The sequence below is a fragment of the Lissotriton helveticus genome, chromosome 5_1 (assembly GCF_964261635.1).
Source record: "Lissotriton helveticus chromosome 5_1, aLisHel1.1, whole genome shotgun sequence".
In the NCBI taxonomy this organism is placed as follows: domain Eukaryota; kingdom Metazoa; phylum Chordata; class Amphibia; order Caudata; family Salamandridae; genus Lissotriton; species Lissotriton helveticus.
This window is the reverse complement of record NC_136065.1, coordinates 645,724,258-645,749,440: the sequence shown is the minus strand read 5'-3', so window position 1 is coordinate 645,749,440 and position 25,183 is coordinate 645,724,258.

Genomic DNA, 25,183 nt, shown 5'->3' with positions numbered 1-25,183 from the left:
TTCCGTTCCCAGATTTAGGCTAGCAAAAATGGGAGGCCGCTCTTTTTCCCAGCTGGGTCCTAAATTCTGGAATGCTCTTCCTGTGACCCTGAAGACGGAAACCAATCTTTTTCGTTTCCGCAAGGGACTCAAAACTTGGCTTTTTCAGCAGTGATTAGAGGCTACTTATCAGTAAAATCAGCATGTTAGTTCTTCTTCTTTAGTCTGACCCTGGGCGCCGGGAAACCCACTGCGGGTAGCTGTGCGCATTATAAGTTTAAATAAATAAATTAAAATAAATAGTAGATTTAGGTGTCATTTTTGTGAATAGCAATTGTCTTCCTCTTTTGTGTGTTCGTTTTAGCATTTCCATGTCGATCCCTAAACACCTCCATGTATTTCCCTTAACACCAACCTTTTAGTAATAGATTTTTCCACTGTGCCAACCGTTCCTTCTTGTCCCTCTGACATTTACTACTAAAACATATATCTTCTTTTGTGGAGCTCTCCCACTCTCCAATACTAAACTGGAGTACTAAATTACGAACTCAGATATGCCTTCGTGAAAAGGCCCACTGTATTCGGCAAGGCATTCACCTGCATTTTCCAGGTGCATTTATCTGTGTAATTTTGCTTTGCAAAAAGGTGGATTTTGATTATAATTTTTAGGCCATTTTTTTCGCTGAACCGTACTGAACACAAAATAGAGGTTAGTAAAAATTTGGGAATCTGGGATAACTTTTTAGCCAATATATATATTTTTAAAACATGAGTATTTATGGAAGTGGACAGTCAGCTTCTATCAATATTCACTGTGGAGGTCATCACGGTCTGCAACTTCTTTTTACAACTGAGAGCCGAAAAAACAAGAATAAATAGCATCCAACAAAGGTATAATATAAGCTTTGATAATAATCAGATAACCCTCGTGAGTCATGAATTGTGTACCAGAAAGTGAATTTTCTGGCAGAGAAAACAGTTTCTGATGCTTGCAGCAAGCCAGAATGAGCTCCAGCTGGGAGGAAGAAATCCAATACTGACATGTGTTCATAAGTTGCAAAAGCACTGCATGTTTTTCTGTAAAGGAGTAATGAATTACCTAGTAAGATATAAAGTTAGGCAGATGCAAGGTTCTCACCTCATATGAACTGATGTTTTTCATATGGTGTATCTGCTGACCACATTGAATTGAATATAGTATTGCTGGGTTCTTGTTGAGCATACGTTTTGTACAGTAGTGAGCCCTAACCTTGTGAAACCCCAATTGTTATTAGATGATGATACATCACTTTTAGCAGGCTAGAGATAGAAAAAACTCTTACTGTATAATACCGCCAAAACAAGGGTCTGATGTTCAAAACTATTGTGATGTGATAAACTCTGTAATTAACAAAATTATAGGGTTGCAACACCAAAATTGTTGTTTACTATGTACTTAAGCCATTTTCTAAGTCAGAAACATATTTCTTTTTTTTGTAAACATTTATTTATTGATTTTAGTCATACATAACAGTCTTTAAAGCTGGTAAGTACAGACATAGGAAAAGAGCGCAAATTAAGCATTCATGTCTCACAAATGCAAAGGGGGAAATGTAGGGAGAGAATCATTAATAATGCAATATCACGTTATAACAAATCAACTCCTCCTTAGCACAGTCACATGAAACACAACGCATTATACTTGATTTTGGGTAAATAAGCTACGATACAGTACACATGACATCTATCTCGAAATGAACGGAGAATAATATAGTAATATTATAAGAGGGTCATTCGGAAATAGCACATCATTATCTCAAGGCACTTTATGTCACTGTAGTGCTGATGTTGGTGTGAAGGAAGGGGGAAAGGAGGACCAAGCCCATATTAGGTTCCCACCTCCGACAGTGGGATGTACGACATTACAACGCATGCTTTTTCCACGCATGCTTTTACATCGCAAGTTTTACAACGCATACCATTACAACGCATAGTGCTTTGGGGCGCTGGATAGTGAATAGTTTAATTTACTATTCCAGCTCCAGTCCCCGTGGATAGTAGGGAAGGTGTTGGATAGTACATTAAACCTATTCCCTATCCTAGAGCGCCCCCCAGCGCAATGCGTTGTAATGGTTTGCGTTGTAAAAGCTGCGATGTAAAAGCATCGCGTTGTAAAAGTTGCGTTGTAAGTGATGTTTCCCCCGACAGTGTATCAGATGCATCCTCCGCAGCTCGTGCCAGAAGATAGCTCTGGAGAGGTTCCCATATATCCTTGGGCCTAGAAGCACTTGGGAGTGTTTCAGCATATATAGTCAGCTGCTCCTGACAGTACATTAAATCATCAATCCACTCCTTGAATTTAGGGGCCCGTCCTCTGCCCCACCTAAAGCTACTCTACGCTTAGCCAGCAATAATGATATGGTAATGTATTGGCAGTATAGTTTGGGGATCTGCTCAGTATAACCCAACAGAGCAATGAGAGGACTAAACTCCAGCGAGACAGATGTAATTCTCTCCAAGGCGTTGAAGACCTGCACCCAGTATTCTTGTACCCGTGGACATTCCCAGGCTAAATGCAGGAAACCAGTCGCCGGTCTGTTACATCTCTTGCAGTGATCTGTGTCTTTCCGTTTGAACCAAAACATGTTTACAGGGGTGTAGTATAAGTGCTGCAGGAACTTATAATGCGTAAGACGTAATCTACAACTGGCGGAGATTTGTGCAGTTTGTAAACAACAATATTTCCATTGTGTGTCCGCTATTTCATTCCCTAGGTCTGTGTTCTAATGTGCACAAGAGGTGTTAGGGGTCTCAGACTGTTGTGTGCGCATATTGTGATATAGTGTAGAGACCAAATGTCCCGGCGTTGCAGCTCCCAGCATCTGGTGTATAGGTGCAAGGCTTGTGGGTTCCTGGGGGAATTCCGGAACAATAGAGCGTATTCCCTGCCGGAGATGGACATATAGAAAGATGTAGAGGGAGTAGGGTTGCATCTCGTGAAAAAAATTATCTGAGGAGCAAAATATACCGCTATGAAAGAGATCTCCCCATTTGGTGACTTTGGTGCGCTCACATATTTTGATGAAGCCCTTTTCTTGGACTAGGGGCATTCGGGGATGATAGGATAGGGAGAGCAGCGGTGAGTACAACATAGGCGATCTGAGGAGACCGGAGATGCGATGCCATGCGTCAACCGTGCCCATGATAGTAGTGGGTGCCATGTCGCGTGTGCGAATGGGTGCGTGCAGCATCCCGTCCAGGGGGATAGGATCAGTTAGCCAGCGCTCCGCCGCCACCTGTGGCATGTACTTGGGAGGATTAATCCAATAATAGGCATAATGAGTTTGTACACATGTAAAATATAATTCGAAATCTGGAATTTCGAATCCTCCCTACACGTAGGGTCTTGTGAGTATAGACCTTTGCAGTCACGGCTGTTTACCACCCCAGAACAACCTTATCATTTCTGTGCGAAGTGTCTTGAAAAAATAGCGACCAGGATGATAAGGTATATTCATGAATAAATACAAGAGCTGTGGGAGCACCACCATTTTTATTAAGGAAGCACGACCTGCGAGAGAGAGAGGCAGGGAAATCGATCGGGTGACATTGCTTGTGAGGCGATCCATAGTTGTACCATATTTGAGACGTATCAGTTCTTCCCTGTCTCCAGAGATTTAGATCCCTAGATAACGCAGGTCAGTTTCACACTATTTCAATAGGAAGTCCAGGGGGAATCTAGCGACCACTGGCGTTAAGGGGAATATTTGTGATTTCCCCCAATTGATATGGATTTCGGATAGTTCCAAAAAACAATGAATTTTCGCACCAGAGGATTCATATTTTGCTGAGGGTCTCTGACATAAAGGATAATATCATCTGCATAGAGGGAGATCAGGATTTGGTGTAGATTACATCGAAGTGCCTTATCCTGGTGGTGCTGTCGCAACTTGGACGCCAGGGGTTCGATCGCAAGTGCTAATAACAGGAGGCATAACCGGTATCCTTTCCGGGTGCCTCTCGAGATGGGGAATGCAGATGATAAATGACCGTTTATTAACAATTTGACCATGGGGCATTGATACAGTAATCGTATCCAGGACATGAAGAGGGGGGAAACCCATGCATTGTAGTACGCAAGGAGGTAGTCCCACTCCACTGAATCAAATGCCTTGGTGGCATCTAAGAACACTGCAGCCAGTGGCAAATCGGGAGTCACATTCTGGAGAGTGGAGAATAGAGTGCGGAGATTGTGTGTGGTGGCACAACCTGGGATGAAACCCGATTGATTAGGGAGGACAAGTTTGTCCATTAATAGGGCTAGACGGTTTGCAATGACTTTAGCCAGAATTTTAGTGTCACAATTTATGATCAATAGCGGTCGATATGAATCTCACGAATCAGGGGTTTTGCCAGGTTTCAAAAGAGAAGTGATATGCTCCTCTCTCATAGATGGGGGAAGCGTCCCAGTTTCCAGGGATTCTTCATAAATCTCCTTCAGAATTGGGGCCATCAAGTCTATATAATTTTTTATAAAATTCGGCAGGGAGGCTGTCCAGACTGGGTGCCCTGCCGGATTTCATCTGCATTATCGCCTCACGGATTTCATCAATCTCAAAAGGGGCTCATAAGAACTCCCGCTGGGAATCACTCAATCACCCGAGTGCTACTTCACTTAGGAAGCTGTCAAGCTCAAATTTATCTCTCCGTTGTGAGGTGTATAGTGTAGAGTAGTGAGCTTTAAAAGTCGCAAGTATGTCAGCTGTATCCCGGTACCTCACCTCCCCAGGTCCCTCAACTTCCAGTATGTTGTTTGAGAATCGTGGCCTCTTTATCACCTCGCTAGTGCTTTCCCAGGTCGTTCGCCTTCTCCATACCTGCAAGCCACCCAATATTTCTCCCTGAATTTAGTCTCACGCGCTGCGGTATCAGCATAGTCTGACAATTTCTCTCGGAATTCATGTTGTGTCTGTCCCTCTCCCCCTGCAGCAAGTCGTGTCTCTAACGTTCTGAGGTCTCTTTTCAGCTTCCTGCAGTGTGCCCTGTATATCCCTAAGTACCCCAAAGCTTTTGGAGATGCAAAACCCACTAATCGTGACCTTAAAGGCCTCCCAAATGGTTTCCACCTCCCCAGGTCCCTCAACTTCAAGTATGTTGTTTGAGAATCGTGGCCTCTTTATCACCTCGCTAGTGCTTTCCCAGGTCGTTCGCCTTCTCCATACCTGCAAGCCACCCAATATTTCTCCCTGAATTTAGTTTCACGCGCTGCGGTATCAGCATAGTCTGACAATTTCTCTCGGAATTCATGTTGTGTCTGTCCCTCCCCCCCTGCAGCAAGTCGTGTCTCTAACGTTCTGAGGTCTCTTTTCAGCTTCCTGCAGTGTGCCCTGTATATCCCTAAGTACCCCAAAGCTTTTGGAGATGCAAAACCCACTAATCGTGACCTTAAAGGCCTCCCAAATGGTTTCCACGCTGTCCACAGACCCCCCATTTCTCTGAAAGAAGTCTTTGATTTCCTCACCCAGCTCACTAAGCCATATCCAATAATGCTGTAGGTTGTAGTCTCCAGCTACACCTGGGTACATCATATCCTGGTGGTTTGAGCATTAGATTCACGGGGGAGTGGTCAGAGAAGGTCCTAGCTAGATGTGTGGTGTTCTGTATAGATGGTCCTAGGCCACGTGAGAGTAGGCAATAGTCTATCCGAACCCAGGTGACAGCCTGTGTATTAAAGTATGTACCTTTCCAGGCACTTGGGTGAAGATGGTGCCAGGCATCAATTAAGTCTCCTTCCTCCGGTATTCCCTGCAATACTGCCTGAGATTTATTATCATGATGTGATGCTGTGTTGGATCTATCTGCTGCCAGGTTAAGGGCTACATTAAACTCTCCTGCCCAGATAATATGGGTAGAACCTATGCCCACAATCTTTCCCCAGAAGTTGGTGAAGAAGTCAGGAGTGTCAACATCAGGGCCATAACCAAAGTGACAGAGTCGGTACCTAGTTGTCCCTATGCAATTGTGTACCTCCCATATTGATCTGTGATCGTGCCAATTGATATAAAAGGTGTCCGCTTTTTAACGAGAATTGCAGTGCCCCTAGCATAAGAGGAATATGAAGAGAATAACCTAAAATCTGCCTATTTGCTGGCAAACGTGGTAGTCTGCTGTGGGTTAATGTGGGTTTCCTGAAGCATAACAATGTTTATCTGGTGACGATCTAGGTAAGCTAGTATCTGTCGGCATTTCCGCGGGTCACCCAGCCCAAGTACGTTCCAAGATAGTATCCTTAGCTGTTGGTTGGTTAACGAATCAGCCCTACTCCCCATTGGTGGAAAAATGATGACAATGCATGTCTATACTTATTGCAGTGAGAACAAGAAGATAAGCACAATTATGTCTGTTTTGCTGTGGTTTATACGTAGTGAAAATTGTACCAACAAACCCCCAACCACCCCCTCCCACTGAAGCATCCGAATCATGCCAGACATGTCTACCCCTCCCCGACCCTGTTCCCAGAAAACAAATGTCCAATATCAAATATGACAATATTATCCCAGTTATTCAAAGTTAAGAACAAGAAAGGGGGATCTCCCATAAGGGGGAAACTTCTGGGCGGCATACATGTACCCCTCTCCCTCTAGGGATATTGAGATGGAAATTTCGACCCCTACTCGGGTATGAGATGCCTGGTGACAGTTAACGCACATTATCCATCATGTGACACAAATAGCTAAAGTACGCAAGTATCCCACAATAATGGAATCACGTCACAGTAGCGTCCGTGGCTTCACATCGGTTGAGTGTCTCTGGTCTCCAGTAATGAGCGTACATCTTCTTCTTGTTCAAACGGTCATTCCATATTCGGTTAGGACGATTTTGGCGAGGCATCTGGAGTAACTTTAGCAGCGTTCTGGCTTTGGAGATGTTTCAAAAATTCTTCGACTTTTTTTTTTACCTTGATGAGTAACTCGAAGATGGGTTGGATACATTAGGGCATAGTCTATCTGGGCTTGTCGTAGCTTCTGTATCACAGGAAGAAACTTGTGCCTCTCCTCCTGCACGGTTGCCATGAAGTCAGGATATATGGTAAAGGGTACTCCCTCAAAATGTAGTTGTTTCTTTTCCCGCGCCTCTTTGAGGGCGACATCACGTCCCTATAATAGAGGAGAAATGCGATGATGGGCTTAGGTGTGCTTCCGGGTGGAGGTCTCGGACCCAAAGAGCGGTAGGCCCTTTTGACTATGAAGTGAGGGGAGAGAGACTCCGCCCCCACTGCTGCCAGTACCAACTTCACTATGTATTCCTCCATTTTTTCCCGTATTTGTACTTTCTGGAATTCCTAGGACATGAATGTTGTTCCATCTGCTTCTCGCTTCGATGTCCGCATTCTTTGCTGCAATTATTTTCAGTAGTTTGTCCATCTGCGGCACAGAGTTTTTAATGTGAGAAGTGGCATCCTCAGCGTCAGAGATACGGCGCTATGTTTCCTTTATGTGCTCTTCGTGGCCATCTATTTTATGTACAATAGCATCCATTCGCGTAGTCATGGCATCCATTTTGTCAGCGATAGTTGCGAGGCCTTGCCTGACCTCCAGTAGGATTGCTTTGATGTCCTCGGTCTGGGAAGGAGATGGTCCTTGCACCAACATTTCGGCACCACCTTCTACCTCTGTCTGCTGCAGGCGAGCACTTTTCTTAGCATCAAAGGTAAGTCGTGGCTGTCTTGCGTCAGGATTCCCCATAGTTAGTGCACAACAATCTGGAGTATGGTACTTGTCCCTGGGTGGGGTATATTCGAGTGCCAAGCACCAGTGGACTCACTATGTATTAACTGCCCCTCTGATAAGGTTGCTGCAGAGTTGCTTCACAGGCAACAGTTGGAAAATAAGAGCAACTTGGCAATAACCAGTAATTACCACAATGTCACTGCAAGTCTCTCCAATTTTCTGGAATGTCCAGTGGGATCCACACGTGCCTACTTGCTCTTCTAACAATGGATGAGCTCTCGTGTTGAATATGGGATTTTCTTTGTGCCACTGTGCCCCCAGATTATTTCAATCACCTTGCTCTGTGTTGTCTATCGTGGGGCGCTTGCCGTCATGGTTTGTCTATGGTGAAATGTGTAGCAGGATCTAATGACACACAACCAGGTACAGCAGGGCTAAGGACGTAACATTCTTTAATAAGGGCCATCCCGCTTATATTAGATGCCTCCACTTTATGTGCTCTACAGCCTTGCAGGATATGTATACCAAGTGCCACCATTAATGGCCGATCCGCCAGCTGCGCAGCATAATTAGAGATGCCGCCGTACCCTGGGAAACTATCTGGACGGCCACCTCGCGTCGCTTGTTCCCAACACTTCGGGCAATACAATACAAATCGTTGTTTAGTTGGCAGCCTTGCCATCTGGGCAGGATTATTGGCACCAGTCTACGGGAGAATCACTGCAGGACGGCCAATCCGTTCGTGCGCCACCTAGCACCCCCGTCAGAAACATATTTTTAACTCACAAAATCGATTTTGTAACCCATTCCAAATTTCAATTAGGAGGGAGCGAATAACAAGTGCCCTTTATTTGTGACTCTGAATGTTATGCATTAAGGTTTGTGACCAGAATTTCAGTCACCAAGCATTGCTAAGTGAATGATTCCTCAAGCAAGTTGGTAACTCTGATTTTTCTGTGTGGGCACCCAGATTTTTCGCCTTCTTTTCTAGACCCCATATTTTTCCTGGCTTTAGACTCTATACACTTTATCTATTCTAATCAGTAGTAAAGTTCTTGTGTTCCCCCTTAAAACATGGTTGTATTAGCATACTCCAAATTGGTAAGATAGCTTACCTGTAAGTCCCTAGTATATGGTACAAGGTGTAGGCATGACCTGGAAGTTAAATAGCACTAGTGGTCTGTAGCACCAGTTGTGCCATCCACCATAGTGATGGTACATTTATTGCTTCAGGCCTACCCTCTGTAGCCTGAAACTATGGCAGCATAAAAACTGCAATTTGACCCGTTAACATCAACTCCTTTTTATTGAATAAATTATTCCTACGTAGACCTTGTTACCCACAAGGCAGAGTGCATGGTGTTCAAATGTAGGACATATAGAAATTTAACGTTAACATGACCTTATAGTGACTAGCACCCAAAAGCTATATACATATTAAAATCCTAAAACTGTATCTCAGGAATGGAACTAGCTAGAAAAATAATTATACAGTAACTATTAATAGTTATTTAAAATCCATTTCAATGAAGAAATCGGATGTTAATAAATATTAAAGAAAAGTAACATTTAAAAAGGTACCTTTTCCCAGCCTGAAGCTCCTGTAAGCTAATTTGCCTAAATTCTCTAACTTTTCCCAGCCTGTGCTCCAATTTTCTGGAATGTCCAGTGGGATCCACACGTGCCTACTTGCTCTTCTAACAATGGATGAGCTCTCGTGTTGAATATGGGATTTTCTTTGTGCCACTGTGCCCCCAGGTAAAAACAGGTACCCCAGTACACACTATGGGCCACATTTGGAGAACGGTGGAAAGAATACTCAGTCGCAAAGGCAACAGAGTATCCTTTCCACTCTATTGAAAGTCTTCCACACTCACTTAGAATTGGGCGGTCCTTCAGTATGTCAGTGGCGGAGACTACTCTATCTCCTCCGCTGACATATACCTCAGATGGCCCTACTAGTAAGATTTGGCCATTTGACTGCATGCTGGAATTAGAATGGGTGGTCAAATGACCAGTTTTCATTGTCCATCAAAGGCAGGAAAAACCTAGGAGTGAGGGGCAGTGAAAACTTGTAAATGACCATCACCCATGAGAGAAATCTCCCATTGTGAGAGGGTCATTGTTTTTTTATTTTCAAAAAGAAAATCCTGTGGTTGGCTTTTGTTTTTGAAAATTAAAGAAAATATTAAAGGCATGCCGTACAGTTCCGTCACGTTGACAGAGCCGCCCCTCAAACTTTCAATGCATTGACAGGAAACACTAAGACGCAGCTCCTGCCAATGCAGAGATATTGGCTGGGCTGGCAGAGTTCTCTTAAAAGGCAGGCAGAGTGCCCTTGGCATGGCAGGAGTAAAGTACTCCAAATGAGGTCCAATTGCTATCCATTTTCATACTGAATTAGCCCAGCGCACACTGTCATTTCATTGCCATTAACCCTATATCTCAAATGTAAAGCCTAAGCCTTGAGAGGACCCTTAGGTACTGTGGGGCAGATTTACAAGCCCCTTGCGACACTATTACGCCACCATTGTGCCACTTTTGTGACGCAGCATTGGCGCAACAATGCGCCACAATGCGACATATTTACAACGTGACCCATCTAGTGAGATGCATCACGTTGTAAAGCCCTGCGCTACATTGAACCTGACCCAGGTATAATCTATGCAGGGTGGGTGTTCCGTCGCAAGGAAGCCTCGTAAAAGTGACGCAGTGAAATCCACAAGATTTCACTGAGTCACTTTTACGTCCCTACTGCATCAAATCCTTACGCCTGCTTGAAGCAGGCGTAAGGAGTGACGCAGCATGTTAGGTATAGGGCACCCCTGAGCAGTGCTTGAGTTGCGTCGCACTTGCGTCACGACTCCAGCACTGTGTCACCCTTACACCGACAGATTCGTCACGATCTGTCTATCCTTGTGCCACGGTGCGCCGCATTGTAAATGCGGCACATCTTTGGTGGCGCAAGGGGTTTCTTGAGTGACGCAAAATAACTGGCATCATCCCTGCTCATATGCAGGGATGCGCCAGTTATTGTATTGCCCCTGTGTAGGGTTCCGTTCAGTCTAAAAAACTTTTCTCCTTAACATTAGACATCATCTCATCAGTTTCACTTCAGGAAGCCCTTCATTAAAAGTATTTTCTCGTAGGCCTCCATTTAGCCATGTCTTAATTGGAATGGATGTTTAGCCCATTTAGCTTATTGATCCACAGTGGGTCCCATTACGAACCCTGTAAGAAAGCAATACCACACAAGACATAACTGATACAAGGTAATAGTACCATGTCATTACAAGGTCTTTAAAGAGCTTTAACAGCTTGACTGGGCAATAACATGCTAAAATGGATGTTACTGCTCCAATTTCTGCATAGTTTACCCTTGGGTGATGCAATATAAACGCCTGTAACCATGCAGGGTTCAATCAGATGTTGAAAGGAGTAGGAAGTAACCAAGGATGAGTTCAACCACTCTTATTTTCAGTGTTACAAAGTTACATTTATTTTTACAGCAATTTTCAAAGTTCTTCTACTGTTCTTCTGGCATTTAAAAAAACATCTTTTTTATTTTACAACTGCTTTTGATAATCTTTCCCTTTTGCCACTGATGTGTGGGAAGGCATCTAAATTGAAATCTATTATTACCTCCTCGACTGCCTTCTACGCCACAGTATTTATACCATGAGTGTAAGCCTCCATGACAGAAAACTCTAAAGAAAACATTAACCTATCAGTTTCCCATCCAGCAAAGATGGCTGAGTTCCTCTTACTTATATTAGCATAAAAAGGAAGTCAACCCCATTGCATATGCTGTTTTTTTTGTTTCTGAGGCCGAAACCCCAAGCAAGTTACTCCAATAGGTATCTGATACAGGACTTCACAGGGGGTTTTTCATCTTTTGTTAAGCTGGACTCATTTATGGCAGGCCTGGCTTCCCAGGGCAATATCATTTTGGAGGACGCTGTGTCTTAGGATCCAGGGGATTGAAGAGTGGATCTGGCGGTTAAGTCACACATTTGCTGCTTCAAACTTTCGTCTTATGCCATTCAGTCACTCATGAAGGACTTTCAGTATTGGCAGAGATGATTGATCCAGGAACAGATATTACACCAACATTTACCTTAATGGAACAATAGGTTAGACTGTTGCTGAATATTTCTAATGATTTCTTGAATGTTGTGGCATCAACAGTAGGTTCATCCATACTTGCCAGGAGGCATTTATGGTTAAGATCATGGAAGGTGGATACAGTGCAGAAGGCCTTACTGATGAAAAATGCTGTTTTCTGGTACCAAACTCTTTGATCTCCTCTGGAAGAGATGGTGAAAAACTCAGAAGAAGACGGAAAACATATGGCACCTGCAAAGGTTGCAAGAAGTACGTTTTTTGGCAATAAGAGAGTCTTTAGGCCAAGAGTTCAAAGGAAGTCTAATCAGCCGTTTTGAGGTGGGGCGAGGCAAGGGTGCCCACCTACCTCATATAAATCCTGGTTCCAACAGCCTGGTTCTTCATCTCAGTCTCGGTTGATCTCTCATTTTTCAAAAGTATGTTAAAAGACGTCAGACTAGTGGGTCTGCAAGTGGTGGAGGAGAGGTCCAGATTTTCATTGTTTTGTTGCTTCACCTCCAGATGTTTTCCAGGAAACGCCACTGTGGGCAAATCTGGAAAGAGACAGATTTTGCTAGAAAGGATTCAGAAGCTTCTAGAGAAAAAAGCGGTCATGCATTCTCAAAGAGGAAATTGCGTATATATTCAATCCTGTTTTTAGTGGATAAACAGTCAGGTGAGTTCAGGACAGTTTTGGGCCTAAAGTAGTTGAACTCATTTATCCCCCATTTGAAATTCAAGATGGGATCCCTACTGGATATTCTGCCATTTATAAATCTGGTGGACTTCCTGGACTCGTTGAACTTACTAGATGCATATCTACATATGTCAATTCATCGCAAATCACAAAGATTTCTCTGGTTCTGTGTGGGGAATCAGCACTATTCATTTCCAGTATTAACTTTTGGGTTGCCACGAATATTTAAGGTTCTGCCACCGCTAATTGGAGTCATTTTAAATAGAGGGATTCAAGTCTTGAGGATTGGCTCATTTCTGCTTCTCCTTTCCATAAGGTGAAACAGTCTAAGAAGTGTGCAGGGTACTGCAGGACCACTGGTTTTTGTTGAATCAGATGAAATCGTGTCTGATTTCAATGCAGGATTTTACGTCATTGGGTACATTTCAAAACAACTGTGGGTTCAGTTTTTCCGCCTGTAGAGCGAAGATGGACACTGGTGATGGAAGTTCAGAGGTTGCTGGAATGGAATCAAGTATATCACCAGTGAGACAATGGTTGTACCTGCAGAGGTAAATGTCTGCCTCCCTTACAGTTCTGCTTTGGGAAAGACAACATTTGTACCCAATGATCAATCGCATGCTGTCACACCGGGTCCCAAGTTTGCAGGGTTACGAGCAGGGGTGCTGGTGGCAGCACAAGTGCAGAAGGTATTGAGCTGGTGGTTGGAGGAGGGGAATCTGACTTGGGGTCACCTATTCTATGCTGATCCATCAAAGATTGTTGTAACAGATGCCAGCAAGCTGGGATGGGGTGCCACTCAGGGTGACCTGCTAGTGGTAAGTGGTCAAAAGTCCAGTCCGCTTGTTCTCCCAATAAGAACAAGGAGGGGAAAGCAGTCCTCTGTTGGCATTCGCTCCTCAGTTAGAAGGTCATTATGTTCAAGTCTGAAAAGATAACAGGGAAGTTAGAGGATATGTGATTCATAAGGGAGGATGCACAGCACAGATTCTCAGTCGGTTAGCTCATGAGATTTGTGCATGTGCAGAAGCAGAACTCAGTTCTTTAACAGCAATTTATTTGCCAGGGAAGAAGAACTGAGCAGCCGACACCCTGAATCGAGTTTTTCCACCAATGAGCTCATTATTATTGACAAAGGATGTATTCCGACAGTTGTAGAAGAGATTTGGTCATCTGAAAGTAGACTTTTTGGCCTCAAAGTAGAATCCCCATCTGCCACGATTCTGCACAATTATTCCTTGCCAGGAAGCCTAGAAGTTGGATGCTATGTTGTTCAGGTGGCTGAAGGGCCTACTATATGTATTCCCCTTGATATCAATGATGATGAGATGTCCTTGCTGTACTCTGTTGGTAGAGCTAGCAGATCAACCACAGTAGAAGATACTGTTTCACCCTTATCTTCTAGTGGGTTGTCCTCTTTCTTTCAGCATGCTACAGAGAATGAGGCTTCAAGCTTGGTATTTGAAAGGATGATTCTTATGGTTAGAGGTTATTCGACAGAAGTGGCTGAGTTGATCCAGCAATCAAGGTGCCCGGCTACTCTTAGAGCTTATGCTTGGCATTGGTCTAATTTTGTGAAATGATGCTGGAATAAAGGCTTTCCTTAGGGGTGGGTGAAAATCATGGAGTTTTACTCTGTTAAATTCCTTGGAGTTCAGCGAGCCAGCGGAATTCAGCATGTTGCGCTGCTCTTGCTGATTTTTAGCACCAGGAGCTTGTTCCGCACTGTAAAATCAGCCCGCGCCAGAGGGTGCTGCTTCTTTCTGCAACTTGGGTAGATTTTCTACTCGAGCAGCAGCTTACTCGAGCGAATGGTTGTGACCAGCCACGACTGCCAGCGCTGAGAAATGTTGCCGGGAGCTGGTGAGCCATGTGTGAGAAAAACGTCTGCCGCGCGTTGCTTGGTGTAGTTTTGCTGGAATTTTGAAAACTCCACCGACAGAGCAGAGTTATTCGCCTACCCTTATGTTTCATACCTTTTCTTTAGAGGCTATGAGAGTGGTAGATTTTTTATCAAATGGCAAAATTTGGGTTTGGCCATTTTGACTATTCAAGCCCAGTGAAAGACAGTCGCAGCTGTTACCTGGAAGCAGCAGAGGGGTAGGTGGCGGGCAAGGGGCAGGGGAATCGGGTAAAAAAACACTTACCTCCTGGCTGGCCAGCTGCTGCCACCTCTTGTGCGTTCTCTTCCTGGCTTCTTGGGTGAAGCAGGAAGCACCATGGCTCCCACGCTCACAACAGCCAATCACAATGCTGCAATGAAGCATTGTGGTTGGTCTGAGTGCCTTGACAAGGGGCACAGCCAGGGGCTGGAGGAGAGGGCATGTTCTCCACACAGTCTGTAATGCGACCTGCATGGCAAACAGGGAAAGTGCCCATGACTGTTTTGGGTGGCCAAACAGTCTTTCCGCACTTAGGAGTGTTCTACAACTCTTCCCCTGCTCTGCAGCCCCGCCCCCTCACACAAGCTGCCACAGCAGTAGGACAAATAAAATAAGAATAGCATTACGTTCTTATAATTCTATATTTTTCTTTCCTTTGCTTCTTCAAGGCAGTGGGACGACGCTCCTCTGTCTTAGCGGAGGATCCACCACTGCTGAAAGCTTTTAAAAAACGTTTGTTTCAGCACCAGGAGCTTGTTCCGCACTGTAAAATCAGCCTGCGCCAGAGGGTGCTGCTTCTTTCTGCAATTTGGGTAGATTTTCTACTCGAGCAGCAGCTTACTCGAGCAAATGGTTGTGACCAGCCGCGACCGCCAGTGCTGAGAAATGTTGCCGGGAGCTGATAAGCCATGCGTGAGAAAAACTTCTGCAGCACAGTGCTTGGTGTAGTTTTGCCGGAATTCTGAAAACTCCTCCGACAGAGCAGAGTTATTCGCCTACCCTTATGTTTCATACCTTTTCTTTAGAGGCTATAAGAGTGCTAGATGTTTTATCAAATGGAAAAATTTGGGTTTGGCCATTTTGACTATTCAAGCCCAGTGAAAGACAGTTACAGCTGTACCTGGAAGCAGGCAGTGAGGTAGGTGGCGGACAAGGGGCAGGGGAATCGGGTAAAAAAAAACACTTACCTCCTGGCTGGCCAGCATCCGCCACTTCTTGTGCGTTCTCTTCCTGGCTTCTTGGGTGAAGCAGGAAGCACCAGGGCTCCCACGCTCACAACAGCCAATCACAATGCTGCAATGAAGCATTGTGGTTGGTCTGAGTGCCTTGACAAGGGGCACAGCCAGGGGCTGGAGGAGAGGGCATGTTCTCCACACAGGCTGTAATGCGACCTGCATGTCAAACAGGGAAAGTGCCCATGACTGTTTTGGGTGGCCAAACAGTCTTTGCGCACTTAGGAGTGTTCTACAACTCTTCCCCTGCTCTGCAGCCCCGCCCCCTCACACAAGCTGCCACAGAAGGTGGACAAATAAAATAAGAATAGCATTATGTTCTTATAATTCTATATTTTTCTTTCTTTCTTTTGCTTCTTCAAGGCAGTGGAACAACGCTCCTCTGTCTTAGCGGAGGAGCCACCACTGCTAAAAGCTTTTAAAGTGGGATTTGGTGTTGGTTTTAAGGGCTTTACAACTTGCATGTTTTGAACCTTTGGAGAAAGTAGATTTAAAGATCTTAACACTTAGGGGCCCATTACGATATCGGGCGGATTGCCTCCGCCAGGCTGGCGGTAGCCACCGCCGGCCTGGTGGAGGCAATCGGCCCGACACCGTTTCCCGAATTCCCCCCCGCCATATTAGTATGGCGGGGGGGACCACCGCTTTTCCGCCCCGGTCGCCTTGCGGCCGGGGCGGAAAAGAAAAATATGGTGGCGGTGTCTAACAGACACCGCCAGCCATATTACGATGGGGGGAAACAGATGCCTTTCCGTGGCGGCAATGCCCGCCACGGAAAGGCATGCAGTCTTCACTTTGGGGGCCCCCTGCGGGCCCCCAAAGTGAAGGAAGGGTGGGGGGTGCACACAGGGGGTACCTGTGGTACCCCCCGCATTTGCATATGCAATGCGGTAGGCAACGCGCGGTGCCTGCCGCATTGCGTATGCAAATGCATGCAAGCATCCATTGCATTGTGGCGGGCGGCGCAGAGTGCACCGCCCGCCACAATGTTATGAATGCAGGATGCGGCCGCCACTGTGGCGGTCACATCCTAATGCCACCCACGGGACCCCCGCCCTAAAGGCGGGCAGTCCCAATCCACGCTAGGATGATGGGCGGACAAAGTCCGCCCGTCATCCGAATGGACCCCATAAGGTGTCTTTTTGGTGGCGATTTCCTCAGCCAGTAGGATTGGGGAATTAGGATCATTCTTGAGGTCTGAGCCATTTTTTAAGGTGTTTTTCACAAAGTAATTTTGAGATCCAGTTCTATGTTTATGCCTAAAATTCCATCTTACTTTCAGAGGTCCAGAGAAGTGTTTTTTATTGGTTTTGGTACCTGAACTCAGACAGAAGAAGAGACTTCAATGCATCTGCTTGATGTTAAAAGATCACTGTTGATCTACTTAGACAGAATAGAGTTTTTCAGGAAGGTAGATAGTCTTCTTGTTTCAATCTGGTCCAGTAGGAAATGGTTTGAAACCTTCAAACTTGACCTTGAGTAGATAGATAAAGCAAGCTATTTTGTTGCTTTGTGAGTCTCAAGGTAGGGAGTCATGAGTCACATCCCCAGTGGGAGTGGCAGCCCCAGAGAGTGTGACGCCGGTAGAGCCTACCTCCAGCTTGTCGAGGCTCCCCTAAGGCGCGTTGGTGTGTTCCAGGACCGAGGGGCGGCCGGGCTTGGCTCCGCCGCTGCAGCGCTCCACCCTGCACTTCCGGCTGGCCGGGCTTGGCTCCGTCGGCTGGGAGCCCACCAAACTACAGCCCCCAGCAGCCCTGTGGCCAGGTCACCTCCCACACCATCAGCACGCAGCGCCAGGAGGCGCATAAGGCAGCAACTCCTGCCGAGGACCGAGTGGCAGCCCCAGAGAGTGTGACGCCGGTAGAGCCTACCTCCAGCTTGTCGAGGCTCCCCTAAGGCGCGTTGGTGTGTTCCAGGACCGAGGGGCGGCCGGGCTTGGCTCCGCCGCTGCAGCGCTCCACCCTGCACTTCCGGCTGGCCGGGCTTGGCTCCGCCGGCTGGGAGCCCACCAAACTACATCCCCCAGCAGCCCTGTGGCCAGGTCACCTCCCACACCGTCAGCACGCAGCGCCAGGAGGCGCATAAGGCAGCAACTCCTGCCGAGGACCGAGTGGCAGCCCCAGAGAGTGTGACGCCGGTAGAGCCTACCTCCAGCTTGTCGAGGCTCCCCTAAGGCGCGTTGGTGTGTTCCAGGACCGAGGGGCGGCCGGGCTTGGCTCCGCCGCTGCAGCGCTCCACCCTGCACTTCCGGCTGGCCGGGCTTGGCTCCGCCGGCTGGGAGCCCACCAAACTACAGCCCCCAGCAGCCCTGTGGCCAGGTCACCTCCCACACCGTCAGCACGCAGCGCCAGGAGGCGCATAAGGCAGCAACTCCTCCCTCGTCCCGCGAGGACGCGCCGGGCTAAGCCCGGGCAAAGGGCGCGCCCTCTGATATTTACCTTTCCCTGCTTATCGAAGGTATTTAACTCCTCCTTGACTTATATGGTAAATTGTGGGTATTAGGCCTGATGGAGGTCAAAAGTAAAAGTAGGGTGGCGGTCAAAAAAACACCTATGCTCACTCGCTCAACTACCAGAAAACAAACTTTGGCGCCAACCCCTCTGCCCACCTTAACTGCAATCGATAGGTGTCGTTGTCAACTCTATTGAAAGTACTGAAAGAAGATTATCACTACCAGCTAGTATGTGTTTAACAAATCAAACATCACATACTGATAATACACATGTTAGCATTCCAAATGAGACAACAATGTCACATGATTCACTTCTATTGGAATAGTTTGCAGGTTTGCCAAGGTATGATTTAATACAATCTGATGTACCACAACTCTTAGATTCCACTGTTCCCGGTACTAGGGAGACTAGACTGTCTATAACACCTGACCTATCAGCCAGCATATTACCACAGCCCCTAATATCTAGTATTGTGTCTGTAACTAATGGGGATTTGGATGACTATGCTACTAATCCTGTCATTTCAACTGTACAAATTAGTGATATCAGTCTGTCAAGCAGTGAAACTGATTGTGAGCCTGTACCCCCAAAAAGGAAATTAACCCAAAGTCGAAATAGGTTAATAATAAACAAACAGACCAAAATATACAGAAAGAAAAAGAAGAGGGCTATACAAACTCTAGATACCAATGAAAGAGAAGGTGTGATACAGCAGAACAGTGGAGGGAGACATGAAAAAGATATAAAATTACTGGAAATGCAGGCTTCTAGCAATATCGAGGCGGTTAAAGAATGTCTCGAGAAAATGGTAAGGGTTTGCATTGCACCAGTGATGGAATCTCTGGAAATTCTAAGTAAAAAAATAGAAAATCTAGAGAAATTGGGAATAGCTAAATTGGATGTTCTAGAACAACTGGGTTCACAAATTAGATCTCATTCAAGTAATTTAAAATCTGGGAATCAGAGTAATGGTAAATTAAGTACAGTAAATTGTACTCCTAGTGTGCCCATTATGAAGGGAAATCCGGTACCCTCTACAAGTGGAAGGCAGAGGCCAACAACTACCGTCCCCAAGGTAACACGAGGGCAAAAAGTAGATGGGGTCCAAAGAAACATCAGTGAACCCACCCCCACCTACAAGAGCCTACCCGTACCAAGGGGCCATATTGATAATGTCATCCCAGCCACTATCAATTTGCCACCTGATTGCAGACCATTTGTAGCGATACTCGCGAATGTCCCCAAGTTGTTGCCTAACCAATTTGAAAATCAAGAAACCTTGAAAAATAAGACCTTGTATTGGTTGGTGAATAATTGCGGGTTCCCACTACGAGGCGCGGAAGAGATCATAACTACGCAAAGGGTAGGTTGGGTTGGGCCTAACAAAAAGGAGGTAGACGGGGACTGCATAATTATACATTTTAGGACTACAGAATGGGCGAGAGATTCGATTTTATATGCACCTATGCCATCGAATCACGAATACAACATCACACTGTTCCCACTTGACTATTTTTATAGGAACCAGTCAGGAAGACACATTTTTACACATAACTTCCAGCATCCAAGAGTGGCCTTTACTAAATATCCCAATGTTGTACCTATTTGTCCCCCCTTACTACCTAACCTGTATGATAACTTCCTGGTCCCAACTTCTAATAGATTCCAGCTGCTCACCTCACTTGAGGAGAACGATTGACTGAGCAATCCATCTTTGACATCGAGTTCTGGAAGTACTGTCATAGGTGATACATTACCTTTGGAGAAAGAGCTGGGTGATGAAAGCTGTGCAAATAATATAACTGAACCACAATCAATCTCATCACATACCATGCTGTGTATAGGCAATGTTGTAGATAACGAACCAACTGTAACCAATGATAATGTTAATGTTACTCCGACTGGAATATTTGAGGTTTCAATCTTGTCCAATCACCCCGAAAGTACTGGAACTAATAATGCTGATTCTCTTGTATTTAATAGTTGGAATATAGCCGGAATTGCTTCTAAATTATGTACCCCATTTTGGGACAATTTCATCATATGTGGTTATGACATAATTTGTCTACAAGAGACATGGCATACTGGACTAATAGAAGTTGAGGGTTACACCTCCTATAATGTGGCAGCAGTAGCTTCCAAAGCTGGTAGAGCTAAGGGAGGTCTGCTGACTTTGGTTTCAACTAAATTGACAGAATTTACTCTTGGGGAGCATTCGACAGTTTGCCAGCATGCGTCTATTGTGCGCCTAAAACATAGTCATGGTAGGGATCTAATTGTTGTAAATTTTTATAATAATATTGTGGGCCCTAAACGTGATATGATTGTCCCCGATGTCGAATGCGCTATTGAAGCTGCAATCACTCTCTCTAAGAATAACTTTGTAATTCTGTGGTCAGGCGACTTTAACATCCAAGCCTGCAGATATGCCCGGAAGGGGATATGTGGTCACCACGAGGATTATGTAGAGGGTGACAGTATTTATGTTAATCACTTCCCGCATAGTAATTATGGCAGCGCACTGAATAATTTAATAGCCAAGTTTAATTTGGAATTGCTCGATTGTACAAAAAACAATAATAATGAAATTTGTCCAACTTTTAGGGGGAGAGATGCCCATACCAATATTGATCATATCTTGGTGTCCAGTGGTTCAATTTTCACCAATGTCTGGGTAATAGAGCAGCCTGTGAGTGATCACAACAGCATCTCTGTGGAGTTAATGGGTTGGGGTCAAAAAAGCGTTGTGAAAAGTAAAGCAGTTCACGGGATTTCCGCCGAAAGACCAAATGGTACAAGAATCAAGTGGATTAAGATTGACCCTAATAAACTAACAAAGGATATTCTTGGTAAATGTACCAGAGAGGTTGAATACTGCCTTGCACCTAATGTGATAGCACCTGAGGTTCTCTCCAATTTTATGAAAATTACATGCACAGTTGAAAACTCCCTGTTAAAAAGAAACAGAAGTGTTAAAAGAAACAAAACTGTGTGGTTTGATAAACATTGTGCCGAGACCCTGAAAAAATTAAAAAGTGTACTTAATACTAAACCTAGAAATAAAGAAAGAGTCAGAGAATAACGTACTAATTATAAACTGGCCCTGTCAATTAGGAAAAGGGAGCTACAGGACGAGGCCTGGAATAAACTCGATATGGCCGCTGTAACTAAAAACCATAAACTTTTTTGGGAAACGATTAATGGCCCATTCTTAAAGAATGAAAATACCCCCGAGGTCAGTTCCCATGTCAGCTGTCTTGTATGGATTGCACATTTTTCTGAGATTTTTAATTCGGATCTTAAATTTGATGGGCCTACCGTATGTTTTAATTGGAAGAAAATGCACTTGTTTTTAACCTTAAACGAAGTGACAGATGCAATTAAAAATAGTAAGGGTGGTAAAGCACCCGGGCCCGATGGGGTACCCATGGATTTTTATAAGCATGAAATAACATTATGGGCCCCAATCCTAACTCGTTACTTTAACGCAGCGGTGGAAGATAAACTACCACTGACATGGGGCCAATCAATTATTATACCCCTTTATAAAAAAGGATCCAGGTCAGAGGCAAGGAATTATCGTCCAATCTCTCTTTTGGACTCAACAGTTAAAATCCTCAGTCGAGTCCTATTAGTGAGATTGGAAGCCTGGGTCGAGGAGAACAACATTCTGTCCCCAGTGCAGTATGGGTTTCGTAGGGGACTGGGAACAATGGAGCAGTGCGTGAACGTGGAACTCATAGTCGGCAAGTATACTAAAGCCAAATTTGGTAACCTTTTTTTATGCTTTGCCGACTTGAGTTCCGCGTTCGATCTGGTGGAACACGCACTGCTCTGGCCCATATTACTATCGATGGGCGCCCCTATTGAAATTATCCATCTGCTAGCTCGCTTGTACAGTAATTTATCAAGCAAAGTAAGGTTTGGAACAGATGGTGAGTGTACCCCCTTCTTCGAAGTTAAGAGAGGCATCCGTCAAGGATGCGTACTTGCCCCTTTACTATTTTCACTTTTTATTAACCATGTGGATACATTTTTAAAATTGATTAAATCTGATGCTCCAACTATAAATGGTAACCCCGTCCCCGTCCTTTTATACGCGGACGACGCGGTCCTCCTTTCTAGGACACATAATGGACTACAACAACTAATTGACCAATTCCATATTTTTATTAAAAACAGAAACTTGAAAATTAATAAAGGAAAGACTGTTACTATGGTTTGTGGTAAGAACATTAGGAAAAATAAATCCTTTTTCCTAGAAGGAGAGAAACTAGAATCTGTTAATAGTTTTTGCTATTTAGGAATCACCTTTTCGGGAAATGGGAAATGGATTAATTAACAAAATAGTGTCCTTTTCAAAATGGCCCGGAATACAAACTGTATCTTTAGATTTGCTGCTAACTTAGGGGATCGCAGAATTCGTGAAATGTTAACCCTTTTTAATGCTAGATGCATCTCCTCAGCTATATACGGAGCTGGAATATGGGGGTATGATGTACAGTGTATCAAATCCATCCAGGTGAGGGAGAATGTGTTTTTAAAAAGATTAATCAGTGTTCCAGTCACGGCTTCAACGGAGCTAATACACAAGGAATTAGATATGTACTATATCAATGATCTAATTGCCCTTCGTCCTCTATGCTTGTGGCGCTCAATATGGGCAAAAGAGGAAACCAAGTTTACGCAGGACGTAATAACAGATTGTATCAAACTTGATCGCCGTTCGAACATTCCCTGGCTGAAGCATATACATCACTGGTATAAAACTTTATATGGATTGGACATTTACAATGAATTAATAATGGATCCCATTTTATCAAAGCGGGAGCTGAAGGTCTCGTTTATGAAATTTACAGAAGAGACCAGGATGGAAAAATATACTAAACAGAGTACATTCAATTTTTACCAACAATATAATATGAATGTAGGCTTCCAATCTTATTTTGTAACAGTTAGTATTCCCTCCCATCGATTTGTTTTAACCTGCCTCCGCCTAGGAATTGTGCATCATCTCGTGGCTTTTCCTGAGCCTAAAAAACCTGGAACCTGTGTATGCCCATGTGATGGCAAATCAAAACAGGGCACGTGTCACTTTATGCTGTCTTGTACTTTTTATACTTTTTTAAGGAAATATTACTTGAAACCCATCTTTTTAAAATACAATACGCATCATCTACAAACAGCAATGACACTAGTGTTTAACCTAGAGTCCCCAGATGTATGCTTTTATGTGGCTACTTATATTTTAAAATGTATCTCTGCAAGAAAATCAATTATTATATGAGTTCCTTTAGCTGCTAAATGTACTATGCACTTTAAAATTGATGCTGCTGTATCACGTATTTGTATTTTGCACACATATGTTTGTTGGACTAATTGCTGCTACTATTATATTTTTCATAGGGTTGGCTTATCACATGTATTTTATCATTGTTTTAGTTAATGGTTAGACTATGTGCTGCTACTCGCATATGCACTTTAGAATTGCCAATTTGCACATTTACTAAATCTAGAGACAATATTTAGCACTTTAAATTGCATATTTGTACATAATTAAAGGTCGTAGGATTGCTAAAATCTTAAGCCAATAATTGAACGACCCAATGACTATGCTCTATTGATACTGCTAAAATGTCCTATCATGAGCGCTATTATGTAAGATTGTATTTCTTTTATTTCTTTTGGATAGCCTAATTTAGTATTGTGTCAAATTTCTTTTAAATGTATGTTGCTATATGGTTGTATTTCTTTACAAACCAAATAAAGCATCTTTTGATTTGATTTGATTTGAGTCACATCCAGGGAAGATGGACAAGGTGTATTTCCACTTCCTGGGTTTCTTTCAAAAGAGTGTTAATGGAGTAGAATTGTAATATAGCCACATGGTTGTCCCCGCACACCTTTATGGATCACGCTAGGTTGGGAGTTGGGAGCAGCATTTCTATGTCTTTTGCTACTTCAAGAGCACATTGTTTAGTATGTGAAGTAACATATTTGTGATATTGGATTAATATCTGGATTTAGCATATATAATCCATGAGTATGTGTTCTTCATTTGGGTTATGTATGAAGTTGATTCTATCTTTGGTATCAGCCCACAGTGTAAATACTGTGGTGTGGAAGACGGGCAAAGAGGTAATGCCCTGGTTACTTACCAGCAATCTTTATTACTCCAACACCATGTCTTCTTTGCCACAGTATAGTTTCCCATCCCTCCCAGGCATTTGGGCGTTTTCATTATTTGTGACTTTGGTAAAACAGTATATGTAATGGTGTCCACTTTCTTTTTTGGAAGTCGGCGGTCTTAAGGGTGGGAAACTAGTAGGTTAACATTTGCTTTGGAGTTTTCTGTCATGTAAGCTTATTCTCATAGTGTAAATCATTTGCTTCTTCCTTGCAACATTTGCTCCGGACCACACTCAATTCACCTATCTCACTACCACTAATTTTATTGGATACAATTCAAACACTGCGTGCATAGCAAAGAAGTACTATCATGCTATGCTAGGGTATTCTATGAACGATTTAGAAATTGATTCCCGCTGCATATCTGCGTACCCATAACCACGTGCCCTTCAAGATAAAAATTGTGAAACCCAACTCCTCTATCTGCCCTGACCCTAGCTCTCCACTTTGCACTCCAAATGGTTTGACATTAAACTCACTCCTCTCAGCATTAACCCTGCTGACATTCACACTACTGAGAATCATGCACAGAAACACCTCACACCCTTTCTTTGCTCACACGATGTATTTGACACACAAGGGCATAAAAGCAACTGTGTTATGCAGTGTGTATGATACAAATCAAATAAAAGACCAGGGGGCACATTAGGATGGCGAGCGGACTTTGTCCGCCCGCCATCCCTACATAAAAAGGGACCATAAGGGCGGGGGTCCCGTGGGGGCCATTAGGATGCGCATGCCACATTGGCGGGCGCATCCCGCATTTTTAACATTGCGGCAGGCGGTGCTGAAAGCACCGCCCGTCGCAATGCTAAAAATGCACGTCATGTATTTCAATGCACAGCCTGACAGGCACTGTGCGGTGCCTACCACGTTGTATATTGAAATGCAGGGGGGTACCATAGGTACCCCCCAAATGTGCACCCCCCACCCCCCA